Below are 21,961 nucleotides of genomic sequence, written 5' to 3' on the forward strand. Positions count from 1 at the left end.
GAAAAAATATTATTCTTTTCGCTCTACCATACATATTTCATACTGTTACGAATATTAGCAAAACTAAGGAGTGCTGCCATCTCCAGGCCGATGCTAAGCAGTGACGTGAATTCACATCAATAATTCAATCATTATATATCTACATAAACGAATCAAAAATTGCGTCTACACATATGTACACATTCCGACGAGCAACATTTACATACAAGGCAGCGAGAGATGAGATGTCACACACAGATGAATTTACTTATACGCTTACGTGTGTGCGGGAGACTGTAAACTACAAACACATGCATATATCTTATCTGAGTTGTCACAAGAGAGAGCAATAATTTGTGCACGTAGTTGTGGCTGGCGATTTTGTAGCCGAAACAACTAGTAAGTTCTGGAAATCGAAGAGCCTAGAAGTATGCAGCGTAAACTATAAAAGCGGGGCAAGCGAGTAAGAAGTAATTCAGTTTGATTTGAGTTGTCAAGCAGTTGCGATTAAGACGATATCTAGCGAGCAATAGCAGTATTGTTTTGAATAGTAGAGTTTGAGTTGAGCTATCAATCAGTGTGGTTATTAAGCAAGCTATTCGTTGCACAGTTTGAGTGTATTGTGAAGTACTTTAATAAAGGCCATTTTGCATTATTACAAATTGGAGTTATTTATTCAACAGTTTAGTGATTCGAACTTAGCAGAGGATTGCAAATAAGAGGATTTGCAAGTAAATTCGTTACAATACTCTTTTAATGACAGGTTTCAAGACCGGAGCAGATTCCTGTAGGAACGATAATGGCGACCTGGTAGCTCACGTACAGAGTGTGGGGGAAGACGAAACCGATACCCCAGTTGCCGATGATGAAAAACACGCTCCGGCATCCAACTATGACAAGAGAGAATGACAATATTACGACTAAAAAATCACAAGGTGCCAAGTAATGACGGGATACCCGCCGGGCTGTTCAAACATGGAGGCGAAAAGTTGGTATAAGATAAAGAAGCAAAAAAAGTGGGTCTTGCACTAAATGTGGACAAGACGATACTTGTTGTCATCGTGGCCTTTGTAGCCACATCACTGTTGACGGATATAAAATCGAGATTGTTAAGGATTTCGTCTATTTGGGAAGCAGCGTTAAAAGCAAAGACAATGTCGGCCTAGAAATCAAACGGAGAATAACCCTTGCCAACAAGTGCTTCTTTAAGCAATTGAAAAATCAAGTTCTCTCTCGACGAACAAAATTCTCGCTCTACAAGTTACTCATCATACCTGTCCTGATGTATGGCTCGGAATCATGGAAGGTGTCGAGAGAAGTTGAGATTGCTCTTGTTGTTGTTGTTGTATTAACAGTGCTTCGCCCCACTCAATGGGCACGACCAATCACAAATTGTCTTCAAAATCCTCTAACGGGAGCCCTAGGAAACTGGCCGTTTCAACAGGGGCGGACCATAGGGAGATGGGTGTTAGAGGCGTAGGTTCCACATAACAATTGAAAAGATGGTTGGTGTCATGTGTGGACACATCACATGTAGGACATACATTACGTATGTCTGAGTTGTTTTTGCACAAGTAAGGGTTTAACTTGTTACAGTATCCAGAACGAAGTTGGCGCAGGGTGACTCGTGTTTCCTTGAAAGTGTGCTTTCTTCTTCTGCAAGGGTGGGATATTGCATATTAATAACGAGGTTCACCGGGCGGGTCCTGAAAAGGCGTTTACCGATTCTGTATGGATTTGGCTAAGGGCCTGCTTATGCTTGCCTGGATCAAACGGCAGTGTTGGCAGGTGCTGGATCTCGTCATAGTGCTTTAGATGTTCCCTTAATTCCCGTGGAGGCGGTACTGAATAAAACAGGTGTTTGCTAGGATGTCCTGGTTTGTGACAATTAAACAAGAACTGTTTGTTTAGCATTTCATTGTGCTCCTTAATATTGAGCTCTTTGGCCTACCTATGTAGATGGTGTTCGGGAGTCATAAGACATCCGGTGGCAGTTCTCATTGTAGTATTTTGACAGGCCTGTAGCCTTTTCCAATGTGTATTTTTAAGACCAGGCGACCGAACTGGTGACGCGTAGCTCATGAGCGGCCGGCCAATTGCTTTGTACGTGGTTAGCAACGTGCCTTTATCACTCAGATTGTAACGTAACGTTACAATAACGTAACTCCCCCTGTATTTCCTTATTCACCTAAACCTGAACCTCCCTGTACGTATTTTGCTATAGCATAGCCAACAACCACTTCTTTTATAGCATATTCAACAACCAACTAAATTGCGAACCGATGAAAAACACAATAACGGAGCGTTGAATTCTCAACCAGTTTGTGTCACCACCCATATAAACACTGAATTTGCATTTTTGCAATTCAGTCCTCGCAGGTGAGCCAGCGGGAGTGGTTGTCCTTTTAAAGACAAAATTGCCACTCCTGCTAGCCAGCTGAGTGGAAGGGGCGCTGTCATGGCGCGGGTCACCCTTCACCCAGGTAAGGACGAGCGGGGCGGATGCCTTTGTGCTATTGCCACCCGTCGCCCCCCTGGGTGTTAAGCGGCCCGACGCCCTAAAGACTACATAACCCCCTCCCCCTCAGCTCTGGCTTCGGCTAGTTGAGTGGAAGGGGAGCCGTCATGGCACGGGTCACCCTTCACCCGGGTAAGGACGAGCGGGGCGGATGCCTTTGTGCTATTGCCACCCGTCGCCCCCCTGGGTGTTGAGCGGCCCGACGCCTTAATGACTATACCCCCCCTCCCTCTCAACTCTGGGTTCGGCCGTGAGTCGATGAGTGCGCATAAGGGGCTAACGTTGTGCCGTTAGGGTGCACTTCCCCTCCGCGCACGGATCGATCCACGGTGTATCGGCTGGTACAGCCCCTCCCCTCTTACGCACCTTCTATAAGCGTGCAACTAGGGAGGCGGGGGTGTCCAGCAGTGAAACCAGCACTAACGAGTCTTCGCAGTCTCTTCCGCAGGTGACTGACCCCGCGACTACCACAGCTGCCGAAGAAGAGCGACTAGACGGATCCCGTTGAAGCCGACCGACCAATACCAGCCCGTTGGTACGCCTATCCGACCCCGCCCGGAACACGCAGCCACTGTCCAGGTAAACCCCGTCGCCGGCCTATTTTCTCTCTCTCTCTCTCTGCCCTGGTACGCGCTCCGTAGCCCACCGCCGCTGCCGCCGCACCGTCGCCCCTCTGGTGCCACCGCTGCTACGACGACCGTTGGCCGTTCGCCATCCTACCGCCGTTGAGCCGCTGTATCCGTCCCGCCGCTGCTACGACGACCGTTGGCCGTTCGCCATCCTACCGCCGTTGAGCCGCTGTATCCGTCCCGCCGCTGCTACGACGACCGTTGGCCGTTCGCCATCCTACCGCCGTTGAGCCGCTGCATCCGTCACGCCGCTGCTACGACGACCGTTGGCCGCTCGCCATCCTACCGCCGTTAAGCCGCTGCATCACCGTCCATCCAGTTCGCTGGTGCCGTCACTTCGTCTATACCGCTACACCCATCCGTCCGCTAATACTGTCCGCCGTCCAGCCACTGCGCTCATACTACTGTACCAATCCGTCCGCTAATACTGTCCGCCATCCGGCCGCCGCGCTGATCCCGCCGCTGCTCCCGGACAACCGTACCATCCCGCCCGCTACTGCACCGCCGCTAAAACACCGTACCGACCTCTCCGCTACTACTACGCCTATTAGCCACCGCCTCCATCTTTGTACGGAAAGCTGCTGTCCGCCTAATATCCCCAGCCGTGTGTGCGTGTGTTCGTAATACATAAATATCGTGTATTTATTCAGTAGGGGTTTGTGGGACCTTTACTCGACTCTGGATTGACTGAGTGTTACCCCAGCCTTAGACAAAACCCACCTCATAAATGGCGCCCGAGCAGGGACCCTCCTCCGCAGATGACCGTGGAAAAATAACTACAACCACCACCAACACTGCCGGGGCGGGTTCGACGAACGCACCGCTAGAAACAACACACACACAGGCTCCGGAAGGCACGCTGCTGAACACCGACTCGCTCAATTGGATCTACCTACTTAGGAAGGAGAAGCTGATCGAGGAGTGTAAGGAACACCGAATCGACGTGGAAGGCCAAACCGTAGCCGAGCTGCGTCGCGCACTGAGTACTTACGTGCGAGCGAAACGCGCCAGGAAATTCAGTGAAGACCTGTTGAAAGATCTGGAACGAGAAGTGAACGAGGAAGAGGGGAAGTTCGCTACGCTACCCCAGCCAACAACAAAGCCGATCCCTTCAATCCAGATCCACAGCCCACAGCCGCACGGAGGAAAGGGAGAGAACGCATTACCAAAACGAGACGAAATGAGCGACGGTGAACTTATGAATACCGTTCGCCGCTGGGACTTGCACTTTTCGGAGGAGGAGTTACTGCACGAATTTCTTGAGAGGATAGAGGAGCTTGCCGAATGCTACCGCATCCCCGTCGACCGACTCCTCCCAACACTGCCGGGGCTTCTACGTGGGAAAGCACTGCAATGGTACCGCGTCTGTAAGCAACACATACACCGCTGGAGCGATCTGCGGAGGGAGGTGCAAAATTTTTTTCTACCTAAGCGGCACATACGACATTTGGAAGAGGCCATCCGACAACGCAAACAGCAAGGCCGAGAGAAGGCCAAGGACTACATCCTCGCACTGGAAACGCTGATCCGCCAACACCCGACGATGTGCGAAGAGAATCACCTCGAACGGATCTATGATGGTCTACGCGTGGAATACCGCCTTTTTGTCAAACGCAGCGAGTTTACGACGATCGAGGAGCTCCTGGAGCTAACGGAAGAGTATGAGCTGTTAAGAGGCGAGGAAGCGAAACAGGGAAAAATGGTGGCCCACAGCCTATACCACCTACCCATGGAATACGACAGCAAAGAGTGCTGTTGGCGCTGCAAGGAACGCGGACACCACCGCTTCCAATGTAAGGGCCCCTGGAGGAAGTTCTGCTCCCGGTGTGGCCAAGACAACATCCTCTCCAGGGACTGCCCATGCCCTCCGACTAACCCAACTACCGAGAACGCATCCCGAACGCCGGCCAACGCTATTAAAGGAAGCCGCCAATCACCGTACGTCCGACCAGAGAAGCCGAAGGAACCACCCGCCAGCAAATCAACCGCAAAAACACAAGTAGATGGCCGATTCTATATACCAGTGGTCATCGAGGACATGAGCGTGCGCGCACTAGTGGACACCGGCGCCACCCTATCCTATGTAGATGACACCGTACGGAAACACCTAGAAAAGAACAACATTAAGGCGCGCCCCAACAAGCGAAGCATCCAGCTGGCAGACGAAACGTGTGTCTTTACCTCGAACTCCTACCCGGCAAGGATTGTGTATCAAGGACGAGCCACAGACGCGATGCTGCCCGTTATCCCAAACTTGGCCGAACAGGTAATCCTCGGAATGGACTTCCTAAGACAGAGGGGAATCATCCTCACGCTGGATGGTCAGCCGCTAGAGGCCACCGTGACCAAGAGAGCACCCGAACTGGATACGCTATGTGCGTTGACGAGCCGAGAACACCTGAGCGACGAACAAAACATGGAACTGGGAAACTTCCTGGCGCATCACCAAAAACGGTTTGGCGAAATCATCGGACCAAGCACTGCAGCCGAGCATACGATTCGTCTCAAACACAACCGACCGCTGAAGCAACGATACTACCCCCGCAACCCGGCCATGCAACAAGTCATCAACGAAGAGGTAGACGAGCTATTAGCAGGAGGAAGGATAGAACCATCGCGAAGCGCGTACAGCTCGCCAATCGTGCTAGTCCGCAAAAAACAGGGCACGTGGAGGATGTGCATCGATTACCGTCAACTCAACGCCGCCAGCGAACCAGACGCTTACCCGTTGCCGCAAATTGGAGCCATTCTCGACCAGCTGAAAGAGGCGAAATTCATCTCGACCATTGACTTGAAGAACGGCTACTGGCAAATCCCGCTCGCCAGAGCATCCCGACCATACACCGCATTTACAGTTCCTGGCAGAGGTTTGTTCCAGTGGAAAGTCATGCCATTTGGCCTACACTCTGCTCCGGCTACCTTTCAACGCGCTCTGGATTCGATACTTGGACCCGAACTCCAACCAAAAGTTTTCGCCTACCTGGACGATATCATCGTATTGGGAGATACCTTCGCAGAACACTTGGCGATCTTGAGGGAAGTGTTCGAGCGCCTACAAAGACACAGGATGCAAGTAAACTTCGAAAAATGCAGCTTCGTCCAGCAACAACTCCATTACCTAGGACATATCATCAGTTCGAAAGGAATTCACACCGATCCAGCAAAAGTATCCGCTGTACAGGAGATGCCCGCACCGAAAACGCTCAAAGAGCTCCGCCGTTTTCTTGGACTCGCGTCATGGTACCGCCGCTTCGTGGCAGATTTCTCTACGCTCGCCGCGCCGCTTAACCAACTGCTGAAAAAGGGACAAGTCTGGAAATGGGAGGCGCACCAAAATCACGCTTTCAAAGCTCTCAAGGATAAGCTCTCCAGCGCGCCAATACTTTGTTGTCCGGACTTCTCTCGACCGTTTTTTCTCCAGACCGACGCGAGCGGAGAGGGCCTGGGCGTCGTGCTCTTTCAACGCCATTCCGACCACGAGAATGTAGTAGCCTACGCCAGCCGAAGCCTAACCCAGCTGGAAAAACGATACTCGGCCACCGAACAGGAATGCCTCGCCGTGCTATGGGGTATCCGTAAGATGAGACCGTACCTGGAGGGGTATCACTTCACCGTCATCACCGACCACCACTCACTAAAATGGCTGCACTCACTCCAAAACCCCTCTGGACGTCTGGCAAGATGGGCACTGGAATTGCAACAATATAATTTCGAGATAGAATACCGAAAAGGAGCACAGAACGTGGTAGCCGACGCACTCTCCCGCTGCCCGCTTCGACACGCCGATGACGACATTTTGAACACCATAACCAACGGAACAAACGACTGGCACGAGAGGAAAGCAAGACAGGTGCGAGAAAAACCTTAAGCACATCCAGATTACCAGATCGTCGATAACCGACTCTTCCGCCACATTTCCCCGAGAAATCAACTTTCGCGGTCACCGCAATGGAAGCTGTGCATCCCAGCCGACCGACGAAAGGACGTACTACAGGAAGTCCACGACGCCGCCGCCGCCGGATATCTCGGGGTGAAGAAGACGCTTAAGAGAGCACAACAGAACTATTACTGGCCCGGGATGTTCCGCGATGTCCTCAAACACGTACGGAAGTGTATCAGATGCGCAGAATACAAAGTCGAGCAAAGACGCCCAGCAGGATTGATGGCAACCATGCAATCATCACGACCGTGGGAAATAGTAACCGCTGACTTCGTAGGGCCACTACCCCGTTCCAAGCAAAGAAATACTTGCCTCCTCGTCATGGTGGACAAATTCTCCAAGTGGGTTCGGCCGTGAGTCGATGCGTGCGCATAAGGGGCTACCGTTGTGCCGTTAGGGTGCACTTCCCCTCCGCGCACGGATCGATCCACGGTGTATCGGCTGGTACAGCCCCTCCCCTCTTACGCACCTTCTATAAGCGTGCAACTAGGGAGGCGGGGGTGTCCAGCAGTGAAACCAGCACTAACGAGTCCTCGCAGTCTCTTCCGCAGGTGACTGACCCCGCGACTACCACAGCTGCCGAAGAAGAGCGACTAGACGGATCCCGTTGAAGCCGACCGACCAATACCAGCCCGTTGGTACGCCTATCCGACCCCGCCCGGAACACGCAGCCACTGTCCAGGTAAACCCCGTCGCCGGCCTATTTTCTCTCTCTCTCTCTCTGCCCTGGTACGCGCTCCGTAGCCCACCGCCGCTGCCGTCGCACCGTCGCCCCTCTGGTGCCACCGCTGCTACGACGACCGTTGGCCGTTCGCCATCCTACCGCCGTTGAGCCGCTGTATTCGTCCCGCCGCTGCTACGACGACCGTTGGCCGTTCGCCATCCTACCGCCGTTGAGCCGCTGTATCCGTCCCGCCGCTGCTACGACGACCGTTGGCCGTTCGCCATCCTACCGCCGTTAAGCCGCTGCATCCGTCCCGCCGCTGCTACGACGACCGTTGGCCATTCGCCATCCTACCGCCGTTGAGCCGCTGTATCCGTCCCGCCGCTGCTACGACGACCGTTGGCCGTTCGCCATCCTACCGCCGTTAAGCCGCTGCATCCGTCCCGCCGCTGCTACGACGACCGTTGGCCGTTCGCCATCCTACCGCCGTTGAGCCGCTGTATCCGTCCCGCCGCTGCTACGACGACCGTTGGCCGTTCGCCATCCTACCGCCGTTGAGCCGCTGTATCCGTCCCGCCGCTGCTACGACGACCGTTGGCCGTTCGCCATCCTACCGCCGTTAAGCCGCTGCATCCGTCCCGCCGCTGCTACGACGACCGTTGGCCGTTCGCCATCCTACCGCCGTTGAGCCGCTGTATCCGTCCCGCCGCTGCTACGACGACCGTTGGCCGTTCGCCATCCTACCGCCGTTGAGCCGCTGTATCCGTCCCGCCGCTGCTACGACGACCGTTGGCCGTTCGCCATCCTACCGCCGTTAAGCCGCTGCATCCGTCCCGCCGCTGCTACGACGACCGTTGGCCATTCGCCATCCTACCGCCGTTGAGCCGCTGCATCCGTCACACCGCTGCTACGACGACCGTTGGCCGCTCGCCATCCTACCGCCGTTAAGCCGCTGCATCACCGTCCATCCAGTTCGCTGGTGCCGTCACTTCGTCTATACCGCTACACCCATCCGTCCGCTAATACTGTCCGCCGTCCAGCCACTGCGCTCATACTACTGTACCAATCCGTCCGCTAATACTGTCCGCCGTCCGGCCGCCGCGCTGATCCCGCCGCTGCTCCCGGACAACCGTACCATCCCGCCCGCTACTGCACCGCCGCTAAAACACCGTACCGACCTCTCCGCTACTACTACGCCTATTAGCCACCGCCTCCATCTTTTTACGGAAAGCTGCTGCCCGCCTAATATCCTCAGCCGTGTGTGCGTGTGTTCGTAATACATAAATATCGTGTATTTATTCAGTAGGGGTTTGTGGGACCTTTACTCGACTCTGGATTGACTGAGTGTTACCCCAGCCTTAGACAAAACCCACCTCATAAGATAATTAGCGATAATTAGCGGTCCATCTTTTTAGACAAGCAGGAAGGTATGAGCCTTCTGCGTCTTGGAGTAGCGTGCCGTGATTGACTGTGTCACAAGCTTTTGACAGTTCGAGTGCTACGAGCACCGTCCTATGATGGGGTTTTTGCTGATTTAACCCGTAATTAATCTGAGTGTTAATGGCATTGAGCGCGGTGGTGGTGCTGTGCATTTTACGGAAGCCATGTTGGTGCGTTGCGAGGTGAAGGTTTGCCGTAAAATGAGGGAGAAAAACGGTTTCCAATGTCTTCGCTACTGGCGAAAAGAGTGATATGGGTCGATAAGACTCGCCTTCGTTGGCAGGTTAGTAGCGGCATTATCCTTGCCATTTTTCATTTTTCGGGAATGACAAATGATTCCAGTGACAGGTTGAAAACATGTGTTAGATATTTAATTTCCTCATCTCCAAGGTGTTTAAGGATTGGCATGGCTATTCTGTCGAGTCCGATCGACTTGGAGGGCCTGGCCTTGCGGATTTCTGCTTCAACCTCTGTGGGAGTGATGGTAATGGGTGGGTCGTCGTGTTTATGTTTATGGGCTCATCTGTAACACGACGTCTGGCTTTGTCTACAGAAGAATGCATTATAAATTGTCGGAAAAAGCCGCTCGCGCATTTCTTCGAATCGGATAAAGTTTTGTCACCGAAGGTTATCGAAACTTTGTCTTTGTGTTTGGTAGGATTAGACAGGGATTTGACGGTTGACCAAAATTTACCAACAACCGCAGAAAGGTTGCAGTTCTTTAGATGCTCCTCCCATTTGGTACGTTTATGTTCATTTACCAGGCGCATTATATCCAAATTAAGACTCCTAATAAGGGGGTCTCTAGGGTTGAGGTGTCTCGCAAGGTCACGTTCTCTTGCTTCGGCCGGGAAATGCGGTATGATTTCAAGTATTCAACCGGCAGGAATGAAGCGTGCAGAATCTGAAGCAATGACTTTGCGGAACGCACGCTCGCCCTGCCGGACATCGGTCGGAACGGGAAGAGCAGCAAAAGACTGGTTTGTAAAGGTTGTGTAATCTGCCCAATTGGCTTTTTTAAAATTAATGAAAGTCCGCTTTACAGAGGTGATCAAATTGGCAGGTCGCTCAATTGTAAGGAGTATGGGCAGGATATCAGAAATTAGAGTAAGGATCGGATGCCATTCAACGCAATTTATGAGCCCTGCGCTGACGATTGAGATGTCAGGTGGCTGTGGCAATTACCTGCAATTCTGGTGGGGGCGTCGCCGTTTATCGTGCAGAAAGTTGTATTGTCTATTTGCTCGGCTAGCTGCCTGCCTCTGCTCTCAATTGACAGACTGGAATGCCAGAGATCATGGTGAGCGTTGAAATCGCCGAGGATAAGACGGTTTTCGCAACAGAGTAACGTACTGATATCAGGACGATAGCCACTTGGAAAGCAGGTGGCAGGGGGAATATAAATGTTAATTGTTTCTAGGTCAACATCGCCTGACCGGATAGTTATGCCTTGACTTCCTAACGTATTATCCCTGCGGCTGATGTTGGGTTGAAATAGACTATATTGCGGGGAGTGATGAGTGATATTGGAAAGGCCACCACCATTTCCCCTTGTGCGATCTTGCCTAAGAATGTTGTAGCCATCGCAAGTTCGGAGGTCCGATCTGGCAGTTAGCTTTGTTTCTTGAATTGCGGGAATACCGAAATTGTTTTTATTCATGTAGTCAACTATCTCTGCGATCTTGCCAGTTAAACCGTTACAATTAAGTTGCTGAATTCTGAAGTGCATAAGGGGGCAGTCGTCACTCTGGGAGTCAGAGATGGATGAAGGCCCTTGAAGGATATAGACTTTGTCGAGTGTGCAGTCCGATTGCTACTGGTGTACCTGGTGTCAGTGAGTTGGTACTAGTGTTTTGGCAGCAAGGTGCAACGAATGTGCGGGTCGGACGATTTTCGTTTGTAAGCCCAGAGCATCTATGAAGGTGGCATAGGCCAAGGTATGAACTGCACTGGACCGATGCCGCGATCGTAAACACTCTGAGCCGGCATACGGAACACACGGTGTGGGGGACAAGGAGTTGATGACTCCTTCTTACACGAGTACGAGTGTCGGAAAGGGGGGGAGGGCGTTGCTACTAGCCATGCTACGTAGATTGTAGTGATGGAGTGTAGCGGCCGCATTAGGTGGAGGCGTCGTTTGGCGCGTGCAACAGCGGACGGTTGAAGTAGACTGCTGAGCAGCGTCTTTGCTAGAAGATGGTGGAGGTACGTTTGAGAGTTAACCGCGGAACGTCCTTGAACAGCAGGGAGCCAGAAAAGTTTTATAGAAATTTCGGGGCGACGAACGTTGGGTTCTAACCCAGAAAAGCCCGAGCGATGCAACCATCATTTACACGACATATACAGCAGAACGACAGCCTGGTACCGGGGTTAGGTTAAATACCTTCCCGGAGCAGGAGGGTGTGGAGCAGTTGGAGGAGCTGCTCCAAGGATGACAATTTGTGGGAGGGACGCAACAAAATTAAATGGGGTTACACTGAAATGACAGCCCTTGGTCGGGGAAAAAAATCCCGTGTCGCTCCGGTACGTAGAACCGGCTGCCGTGGAAAGCGGGATAGCTCTTGGCTTATTCGAGAGAAAAGTACTCCGGAAGATTTATAGTGCTATCCGTGATGTCGAGGGCGAGTATCGAAGGAGGTATATTGATAAGCTATATGAGCTTTTCGCAGATATGACGATAGTGCAGTGAATAAAAACAGAAAGCTTCGCTAGCTAGGTCATGTTATGCGGATGAACGAATACGCTCCTGCAGTTTGTAAACAGGGGAAAGAGAAGACCTTCACTGAGTTGGGAGAGACAGTTGGAGGAAGCTTTAACCTCCCTTGGTGCTCCCAATTGGCGACTGTTATCGCAAAACAGGGTTAGCTGACCTCACTGACTCAGCATACTTCATTTTTATATAAAACTTCAATAAGTGCTGTATGTTGAATTTTGGCATACTTTACAGATCGCGTCCGGACACATATTTTGCTTACATTTTACTCCTACTGTGAGTAGTTAAATTCATCTAATCATCACTTGTAAACAATCAGCTTTTCATACGAATGCTATGAAAACTCCAACCAAAAGATATTAGGTAGTAATACTATTTACTAGTAGGAGGTAAGAGCGGAGCAAAATACTCCGATTGGAATAAAGTCTGAACACTGCCTCAGTAATGAAACATGTTGTCAAAAGCGTGACGTCACACCGAGAAAATTTATTTCCCAGCCAACTATGATTTTTGTGCTTTTTCATTTTTAATGTGGGATCTGTTTCTTGGTTCATGAATGCTATGGACTCATTCAGTCCCATGTGAGGTGCTCAGGGACCGGCCAGTTCAACCCAGGGAAAAAATATTCAAGGCATCAATTGTTCCCAAAAATTAAATATTGCTCCCAATTATTAAATCCTTCCCCCGGTTTCAGAGGGGTCCGCGCTCATTTTTTGAATTTTCGTGAACATCTTTTGACGACGAAACATTTTTTTTTCGCCTTTGTATTATTGATACTGAGACCGAAACAAGTCTTTTGACACTTCTGCCGATATTTTCGGATGCGTATTAGCAGTCGACCACTGTTCTAGACTCTTGCCTTACGTTTTCTTGAATTGGTACGTTATCCAAGTCAATGAATTTGAGGGAAGTTGTGACTAGTGCTCGCAAGCTGTTTCCGGTCCAAAAAAATGTGGACAGCTTGCGTTTACGATGCAATTGCGATATGGAATCGATATCGAACTTCAAAAATTTTATCAACATTTAATATTGCTACAACGCCCTTAATTTTGTTTCCTATATAACTAACGATATAAAATTATCATTACTAAGTTCTCAATTGATAACCGCGTACCGCGTACGAACTGAAATTTTATTGGGTACTGATAAGATTTGATAATATGCTCATTCCATATAGATGTGGCATGAAATACGTTGTTGTTGTTGTTGCTGTAGCAGTGCATGAAATACGTCGCCATCAAAAGCGAAATGGCGACAGCAGCCAAGCCATTTCCCTGAGTGTACGTGTTGTAATTTATTATGTAACATAATTTTAAGTTCAATAAAAGTAAGAATCTTTTCCTACAAATAGTAGTAATTGTCATTCGATGTAACGAACCGCAAGTGATAATAATTACTCTAACTGCTCGGACTTAGTGTCCGATTACAAAACTGCAGGAGCTCATATAATTTTTTTGTTTTTGTTAGTATATCACATGCACGAAACAGCAGTAGAAGCAGTTGCCTTTTGTCTAGTTGTTGCCACTCAATAAAAACATTCACTTTTACAACCTTAATTTTGTTGTTTTTGCAGTTGTTAGTACAGTTGTCGCTATAGCTAAGAACATTGTAGAAACAACAAAACAAACAGAAATAAAATTATAGACTAAATTGCTTGTTAATTAACCACTTATTGCAGTATGTTTAAATTTTATTCAACACGGTTATATAGCGATTAATATTAATGTTACGTATACGCCATGGTGCATATATACGGGACAACCATTTTAATGGTGATTCCTTTTTATACTCAGTTGAGCAGAGCTCACAGAGTATATTAAGTTTGATTGGATAACGGTTGGTTGTACATATATAAAGGAATCGAGATAGATATAGACTTCCATATATCAAAATAATCAGGATCCAAAAAAAATTTGATTGAGCCATGTCCGTCCGTCCGTCCGTCCGTCCGTCCGCCCGTTAACACGATAACTTGAGTAAATTTTGAGGTATCTTGATGAAATTTGGTATGTAGGTTCCTGAGCACTCATCTCAGATCGCTATTTAAAATGAACGATATCGGACTATAACCACGCCCACTTTTTCGATATCGAAAATTTCGAAAAACCGAAAAAATGCGATAATTCATTGCCAAAGGCGGTTAAAGCGATGAAACTTGGTAGATGGGTTGACGTTATGACGCAGAATAGAAAATTAGTAAGATTTTGGACAATGGGCGTGGCACCGCCCACTTTTACAAGAAGGTAATTTAAAAGTTTTGCAAGCTGTAATTTGGCAGTCGTTGAAGATATCATGATGAAATTTGGCGGGAACGTTACTACTATTACTATATATGTGCTGAATAAAAATTAGCAAAATTGGATGAAGAACACGCCCACTTTTTAAAAAATTTTTTTTTAAATTCAAATTTTAACAAAAAATTTAATATCTTTACTGTATATAAGTAAATTAAGTCAAAATTCAACTCCAGTAATGATATGATGCAACAAAATACAAAAGTAAAAGAAAATTTCAAAATAGGCGTGGCTCCGCCCATTTTCATTTAGTGTGTCTAGAATACTTTTAATGCCATAAGTCGAACAAAAATTTACCAATCCTTTTGAAATTTGGTAGGAGCATAGATTCTATGACGTTAACTGTTCTCTGGGAAAATGGGCGAAATCGGTGGAAGCCACGCCCAGTTTTTATACACAGTCCACCGTCTGTCCTTCCGCTCGGCCGTTAACACAATAACTTGAGCAAAAACCGATATATCTTTACTAAACTTAGCCCACGTACTTATCTGAACTCACTTTATCTTGGTATAAAAAATGGCCGAAATCCGACCATAACCACGCCCACTTTATCGATATCGAAAATTACGAAAAATTAAAAAAATGCCATAACTCTATACCAAATACGAAAAAAGGGATGAAACATTGTAACTGGATTGGTTTATTGACGAAAAATATAACTTTGGAAAAAACTTTGTAAAATGGGTGTGACACCTACCATATTAAGTAGAAGAAAATGAAAAAGTTCTACAAGGCGAAATCAACAGCCCTTGGAATCTTGGCAGGAATACTGTTAGTGTTATTGAATATATAAATAAAGTAGCAGTACCCGACAGATGATTTTCTGGATCACCTGATCCACATTTGGTCGATATCGCGAGAACGCCTTCACATAAACATCTAAAGGCCACTCGCTTTTAAAACCCTCATTAATACCTTTAATTTGATATCCATATCGTACAAACACATTCTGGAGTCAACCCTGGCCCACCCTAATGGCGATATCTCGAAAAGGCGTCCACCTATAGACCTAATGCCCACTCCCTCTTAAAATGCTCAGTAACACCTTTCGTTTGATACCCATATCGTAAAAACATTCTACAGTCAGCCCTGGCCCACCCTAATGGCGATATCTCGAAAAGGCGTCCACCTATAGACCTAATGTCCACTCCCTCTTAAAATGCTCAGTAACACCTTTCCTTTGATACCCATATCGTACAAACATTCTAGAGTCACCCCTGGCCCACCCTAATGGCGATATCTCGAAAAGGCGTCCACCTATAGACCTAATGCCCACTCCCTCTGAAAATGCTCAGTAACACCTTTCGTTTGATACCCATATCGTACAAACATTCTAGAGTCACCCCTGGCCCACCCTAATGGCGATATCTCGAAAAGGCGTCCACCTATAGACCTAATGCCCACTGCCTCTTAAAATGCTCAGTAACACCTTTCGTTTGATACCCATATCGTACAAACATTCTAGAGTCACCCTTGGTCAACCTTTATGGCGATATCTCGAAAAGGCGTCCACCTATAGAACTGAGGATTACTCCCTTTTAAAATACTCATTACCACCTTTCATTTGATACCCATATCGTACAAACGCATTCTAGAGTCACCCTGGCCCACCCTAATGGCGATATCTCGAAAAGGCGCCCACCTATAGACCTAATGCCCACTTTCTCTTAAAATGCTCAGTAACACCTTTCGTTTGATACCCATATCGTACAAACATTCTAGAGTCACCCCTGGCCCACCCTAATGGCGATATCTCGAAAAGGCGTCCACCTATAGACCTAGTGCCCACTCCCTCTTAAAATGCTCAGTAACACCTTTCGTTTGATACCCATATCGTACAAACATTCTAGAGTCACCCTTGGTCCACCCTTATGGCGATATCTCGAAAAGGCGTCCACCTATAGAACTAAGGATTGCTCCCTTTTAAAATACTCATTACCACCTTTCATTTGATACCCATATCGTACAAACACATTCCAGAGTCACCCCTGGCCCACCCTAATGGCGATATCTCGAAAAGGCGTCCACCTATGGACCTAATGCCCACTCCCTCTTAAAATGCTCAGTAACACCTTTCGTTTGATACCCATATCGTACAAACACATTCTAGAGTCACCCCTGGCCCACCCTAATGGCGACATTTCGAAAAGGCGTCCACCTATAGACCTAATGCCCACTCCCTCTTAAAACGCTCAGTAACACCTTTCATTTGATTCCCATATCGTACAACTAGAGACACCCCTGGTCCACCTTTATGGCGATATCTCGAAACGGCGTCCACCTAGGGAACTAAGGATCACTCCTTTTCAAAATACTCATTAACAGCTTTCATTTGATACCCATATCGTACAAACATATTCTAGAGTCACCCCTGGTCCACCTTTATGGGGATTTCTCGAAAAGGCGTTCACCTATAGAACTAAAGCCCATGCCCTTTTAAAATACTCATTATCACCTTTCATTTGATACCCATATCGTACAAACACATTCTAGAGTCAGCCCTGGTCCACCTTTATGGCGATATCCCTAAATGGCGTCCATCCATAGAACTATGGCCTACTCTCTCTTAAAATACTCTTTAATACCTTCCATTTGATACACATGTCATACAACCACATTCCAGGGTTACCCTAGGTTCATTTTCCTACATGGTGATTTTCCTTATTTTGTCTCCATAGCTCTCAACTGAGTATGTAATGTTCGGTTACACCCGAACTTAGCCTTCCTTACTTGTTTTAACACGCTTTTATTAGCTTGGCCTGTATGTAACGGAATCTTTGAGCTTAATTTTCACCGGTTTCTAGAAGTCTGATTAATTTGAAACTTTGCATACGTATCAAGGACCGATGAAAATGCATTAATGTGGTGGTGTGGTGACATAAGGTCAACGGCCATAACGTCAATTGGCCTTATTACCACTTTGAATTGCCATAAGTTTGATTGAAACTTTGCACACGTATCAAGGGTCGATAACAATGCATTAATGTGATGGTACGGTGACATAAGGTCAACGGCCATAAGGTCAATTGGCCTTATTACCACTTTGAACGGCCACAAGTATGATTGAAACTTTGCACACGTATCAAGGCTCGATGACAATGCATTAATGTGATGGTGTGGTGACATAAGGTCAACGGCCATAAGGTCAATTGGCGTTATTAGCACTTTGAATGGCCATAAGTTTGATTGAGACTTTGCACACGTATCAAGGCTCGATGACAATGCATTAATGTGATGGTGCGGTGACATAAGGTCAACGGCCATAAGGTCAATTGGCCTTATTACCACTTTGAATGGCCATAAGTTTGATTGAAACTTTGCAAACGTATCAAGGCTCGATGACAATGCGTTAATGTGATGGTGTGGTGACATAAGGTCAACGGTCATAGGGTCAATTGGCCTTATTACCACTTTTAAGGGCCATAAGTTTGATTGAAACTTTGCACACGTATCAAGGCTCGATGGCAATGCAATAATGTGATGGTGGGCCGACATAAGGTTAACGGACATAAGGTCAATTGAACTTATGACCACCCCAAATGGCCATAGATTTGAAACCTTGCACATAATGCGAAAAACGCATGCCTTTATTAATGATAGAAGAGGATGCATGGCACATCTACGAAAGAGCATACTGGAGCCCTTTTAAACACGCTTTTATTAGCTTGGCCTCTATCTATCTATGTATCTATTGTATCCATGTACATATGTATGCAACGGAATCTGGAGTGGACCCGAAAGCCCCGGTAATGCAGAGCTCCGAACTCCGTTGCACCTTTTGAAGCATTTTAAGATAGTTACTTTTAGCTAGTGCAGGCCACCAGACCAAGGCACCATAAAGAAGAATCGGACGCACAATGGCTGTGTAAATCCTGTAGGTCACCTTAAGGGAGAATCCCCAGGAGGTGCCAATTGCCCTCTTGCAGGTGAACAGCTCTGCTGCTGCCTTCTTGGATCGCTCCACTATATGGTTACTTCATAATAGCTTCCTATCCAGAATGACTCCCAAATACTTGACTTGATCGCTAAACGCTAAGAACGTACCCCCAATTCTTGGCGGTGTAAGATTTGGTACTTTGTACCTCCTCGTGAAGGACAAGCTCGGTTTTATCCGGGTTGACTTCCAAACCTGTGGCAGGTTGTACTCCTGGAGCAGCTCCAGGATGTCAGCTGGGTCCGTTGGCGTCACTGGAACCCAGGCTCTAGCCCTTGGTCGTGAGGGGATATCACGCGCCTCCACTACCTTGAGGTGCGCGCCCGGATATACCACCCATAACAGCGTGACGGCGGCCCTATAAAGGTTTACTGACCTGGCGTCGTCACAGGCAATTAGCTTGATATTGCCCTGGAACCACCCTGTAACGTTGTAAGATGGCGGTGGACCAGGGTTGTCTTTCTTAACCTTAACGGCGACCGTAGCGAGCGCGGCCTCGATCGACTTCCACTGTTGTTTCGGGATCTTGCCATCTTCGATGCTCTCGTCTATAATGACAATGATCTGCCGACCCTTGACAATTTCGGCGAAAGACCGCGTCCAGCCTCCCTGCGTCTTGGCCCTTTTCGGTGCCGTGGGGTTGGATTCATCCATGGACCTCTGGCGTTTCGAGGTTTCATCACTCTCGACTAATCAGCTCAAAATAAAATTATAATAAAATTTAAGTTATTAACAGAATAATCTAATTCACAGTAAAAAGCGTGGGGTGCTTGATATTGAATGTTACAATCATTCTATTGGCAACTGTCTGAGAGGAAAGATATGAAATGTAGTCAAATGCACCCCACGCTTTTTACTGTGAATTAAATTATTCTGTTAATAACTTAAATTTCATTATAATTTTATTTTGAGCTGATTAACTATAAATGATTGTTTGACCTTCTACTACTGTTATATAAACTCTTTTTAATTGAAAACTATTTTCTATTTTTTAGTTCGGTTAGCTATAAAAGCGTGTTTTTAGTTTTTTTTTAACTATTATTTATTCACTAATATGACGCATTCAATCTGCATAATGGCAGAACTGTCATATTTTCCCAATGTCAATGTAATGCGAGGCAAGGAAATCAAAGCTTTGTATTAAGTGAGTTATCGACGAGGCGTACACAAGATATATGTATGTAGATTTGTTATCCAAGTAGTATATATTTATATGTAATTGATAGCAAAGGTTATAGAAAAGATATGGATTTGTTATCAAAAAACTATCGATTATTTATTAAAAGGTTATTTATATGTAATTTGTTATCGAAAAGTTATCGGTTTGTTATCAAAATGTAATCGATCTATAATCAAAAGTTTACCTGGCATTTATTGAAAAATTATCAATAAGCTATCGAAAATTTATCGATTTTTCATTGAAAATTTATCGATTTGTTTTCGATAAGCTATCGATTTGTTATTAATGTATTACCAATTTGTGATCGACGTATAATTGATTTTTTTATCGGAAAATTGTTGATTCGCTATTGGCGTTTTATCGATTTGTTATTGATTTGTAATTGAAAAGTAATACATTTTTTTCAAAAAATTATCGATTTTTTATCAATAGTTATCGATTTATTATTCTATTGTTGTGAAACAAATACCGATAAAACTTCATTATAAAATCGATGAAACTTCTGTAAACCGTCAATAACAACCAGATAAGAAAGCAATAAAAAGTCGATGACTCGGCGATAGCAAGCTGATAATAAACCAATAGCACAACGATAATAATTTGCTATCGATAATAAATAAATGAAATACAAGCCGCGATATACCTTCGACGAGATTTAGGCGGGATATGTTTTGCGCTGACTCCGTTCGGCATCTGCAAGGCCGAAGAGCTTACACTGTGAAGCTTCTCATGGCAGAAATGCACTCGAAGTGTTTGCCAAATCACTGTCGAGGGGCAAAGTCCTTCGCAAGAACACTCAGAACAGTCGAACTAATTACTGTATGTGCTACTACCCTAACATTGTGGACAGTCGAATTAGTCTGAAAACTGAAGCTACGCGGTCATTCATAATGAGCTCTTATATCATAAGGCCGGAAAACAGCAGCTAACATCTTTGAACTTAAAATCGGTCGACTTTCATTCTAAAATATCATTTTGATATAACGAAGACTATTGAAATCTATGTTGTGAACACAAACGTCTTCAAACTTTGGTCTAGATTTAAAAAATTTTATCCAGGGTCCTTGTAAAATTTTAATTATCTAGATGCGTCGAGGATTATACGATTTTCACCCATGAGTTATGCAATGACATCGACTTAGACTGCTTATGATTTCGGGGGCGGCATCCTTGGCCGAATAGTCACTCCATAACGTTTCAAGGTATTTCTCTGGTGCAGCTTGGCAGCATAGCGTGTAAAAACATCCGTGAGGAAGTCTTCGGAGCTACACCTAGAGCTTCTAGGAAAGTGACGTCAACGAAGGTATGAGTTCGAAGTCGCAGTCCTATAGATTCTGTGCTGGCATATGGTGTGAGGGTTAGGAGACGTAGTAGCGACTGGTGGTCAGGATTGCCACTGTTCGCATATCGGGGAATTGCAGCTCTTAAAAAAAGCCGAAAAAACTGGAGGCGCCCTGTGCCACGAGAGTCATGAGTATTAATAGACCATTAATAGCAACCGTAAGTCGCCTTTGTGCATGACCGCCAAGGAGCCACAAATGATTTAAACAAATTGTGTTCGCGACGGTTATTAGGAGTTCACCCCAGTTGAAACTACGCTTTGCACGAGATATACAGACAAAAGTGTGATCATTTTATGTACTCTGTTTCTTTTCAGCAGACGCAGCAGTACCAATTCCAAAGACCGGGGTTAGGTTCGGAGTAAGTGAACGAGGGACAATCCCTCCGCAGGGAGCTGCTCCTGAAAATTTTTGAACGGTCTGCGAGATCTTGAGGAAAAACCCGCGGATCTTTCCGAAATGGCCAACACGTTAATTTCCTTAAATAAATACAAACAAAACCTTTATTAAATATTATTTTTTTAAATAGGGTAATCAAAATTTTTAAAGTAAGAACACCGGCGTACACCGGCGCGCCGCCCACGCCGCTGCCGCCTATGGAGTGATCGGCGTAAACCTCTAGTACATAGTATGTATACCAAAACATTTTCAAAAGTAATCTTTTTACAAACGAAGTTTCTTATTTTTAGAATTTGAGCAAAAATTTAAACTCTTGGGTTTTGGTAGTAAGCCGAAAAAGAATACAAATTTTCATTTTTAGATTTTTTAATATTTTAAAATTTGTTTTAAAGCTAGAAGTGCTTACAAGGTTCTCAATTTTTACATTTCTAAAAATTTCTGTTTGATTTTGAAATAATTTTAAGATTTTGGGAACTTTGTTCAGTTAAGCTTAAAATTCAAACCCAATCAATTCGGAAAACAGTACGGTAAGTTATGAGATTTGAATGTAGGTAAAAAAAGTTTGAAAAGTGGCTTAAGCCGAGGAATGGTCTAAAATATGGTACCAGACCCGTCTTGAATGCGCGTAAAAGTAATGATCATCTATACTATAATAAATCTCTAGAAAATCGTGTATATACATCCAAGATTTCTAAAAAAAAAATGAGTGTACTTGACGTTTGGAAAGTCGTAGAATCCATCGGCACCACTTTTTTCTGTTTGTCTGTATGATATCGATAATCTCGGAAACTAACGAATGGATTTTTATGAGACTTTCACAGATGGATAGCCTGTAATCCACAAGGGAATCTAGAAATTATTCCATTAAAATCCCGTGAGAAATAAAAAAGATATAGTTGTTTAAGCTATAATTAAGCTACTTTTAAGGATT

General features: G+C 46.2%; 1 pseudogene; it reads right to left on the minus strand.

Annotated features, from left to right (window-relative positions):
• Positions 1–9,580: 9,580 nt before the first annotated feature.
• LOC137254174 (uncharacterized) lies at positions 9,581–10,899 on the minus strand (annotated as a pseudogene).
• Between the last annotated feature and the right edge of the window lie 11,062 nt (positions 10,900–21,961).

Source organism: Eurosta solidaginis, chromosome 5 (genome assembly GCF_040869045.1).
Source record: "Eurosta solidaginis isolate ZX-2024a chromosome 5, ASM4086904v1, whole genome shotgun sequence".
NCBI classification, from domain to species: Eukaryota; Metazoa; Arthropoda; class Insecta; order Diptera; family Tephritidae; genus Eurosta; species Eurosta solidaginis.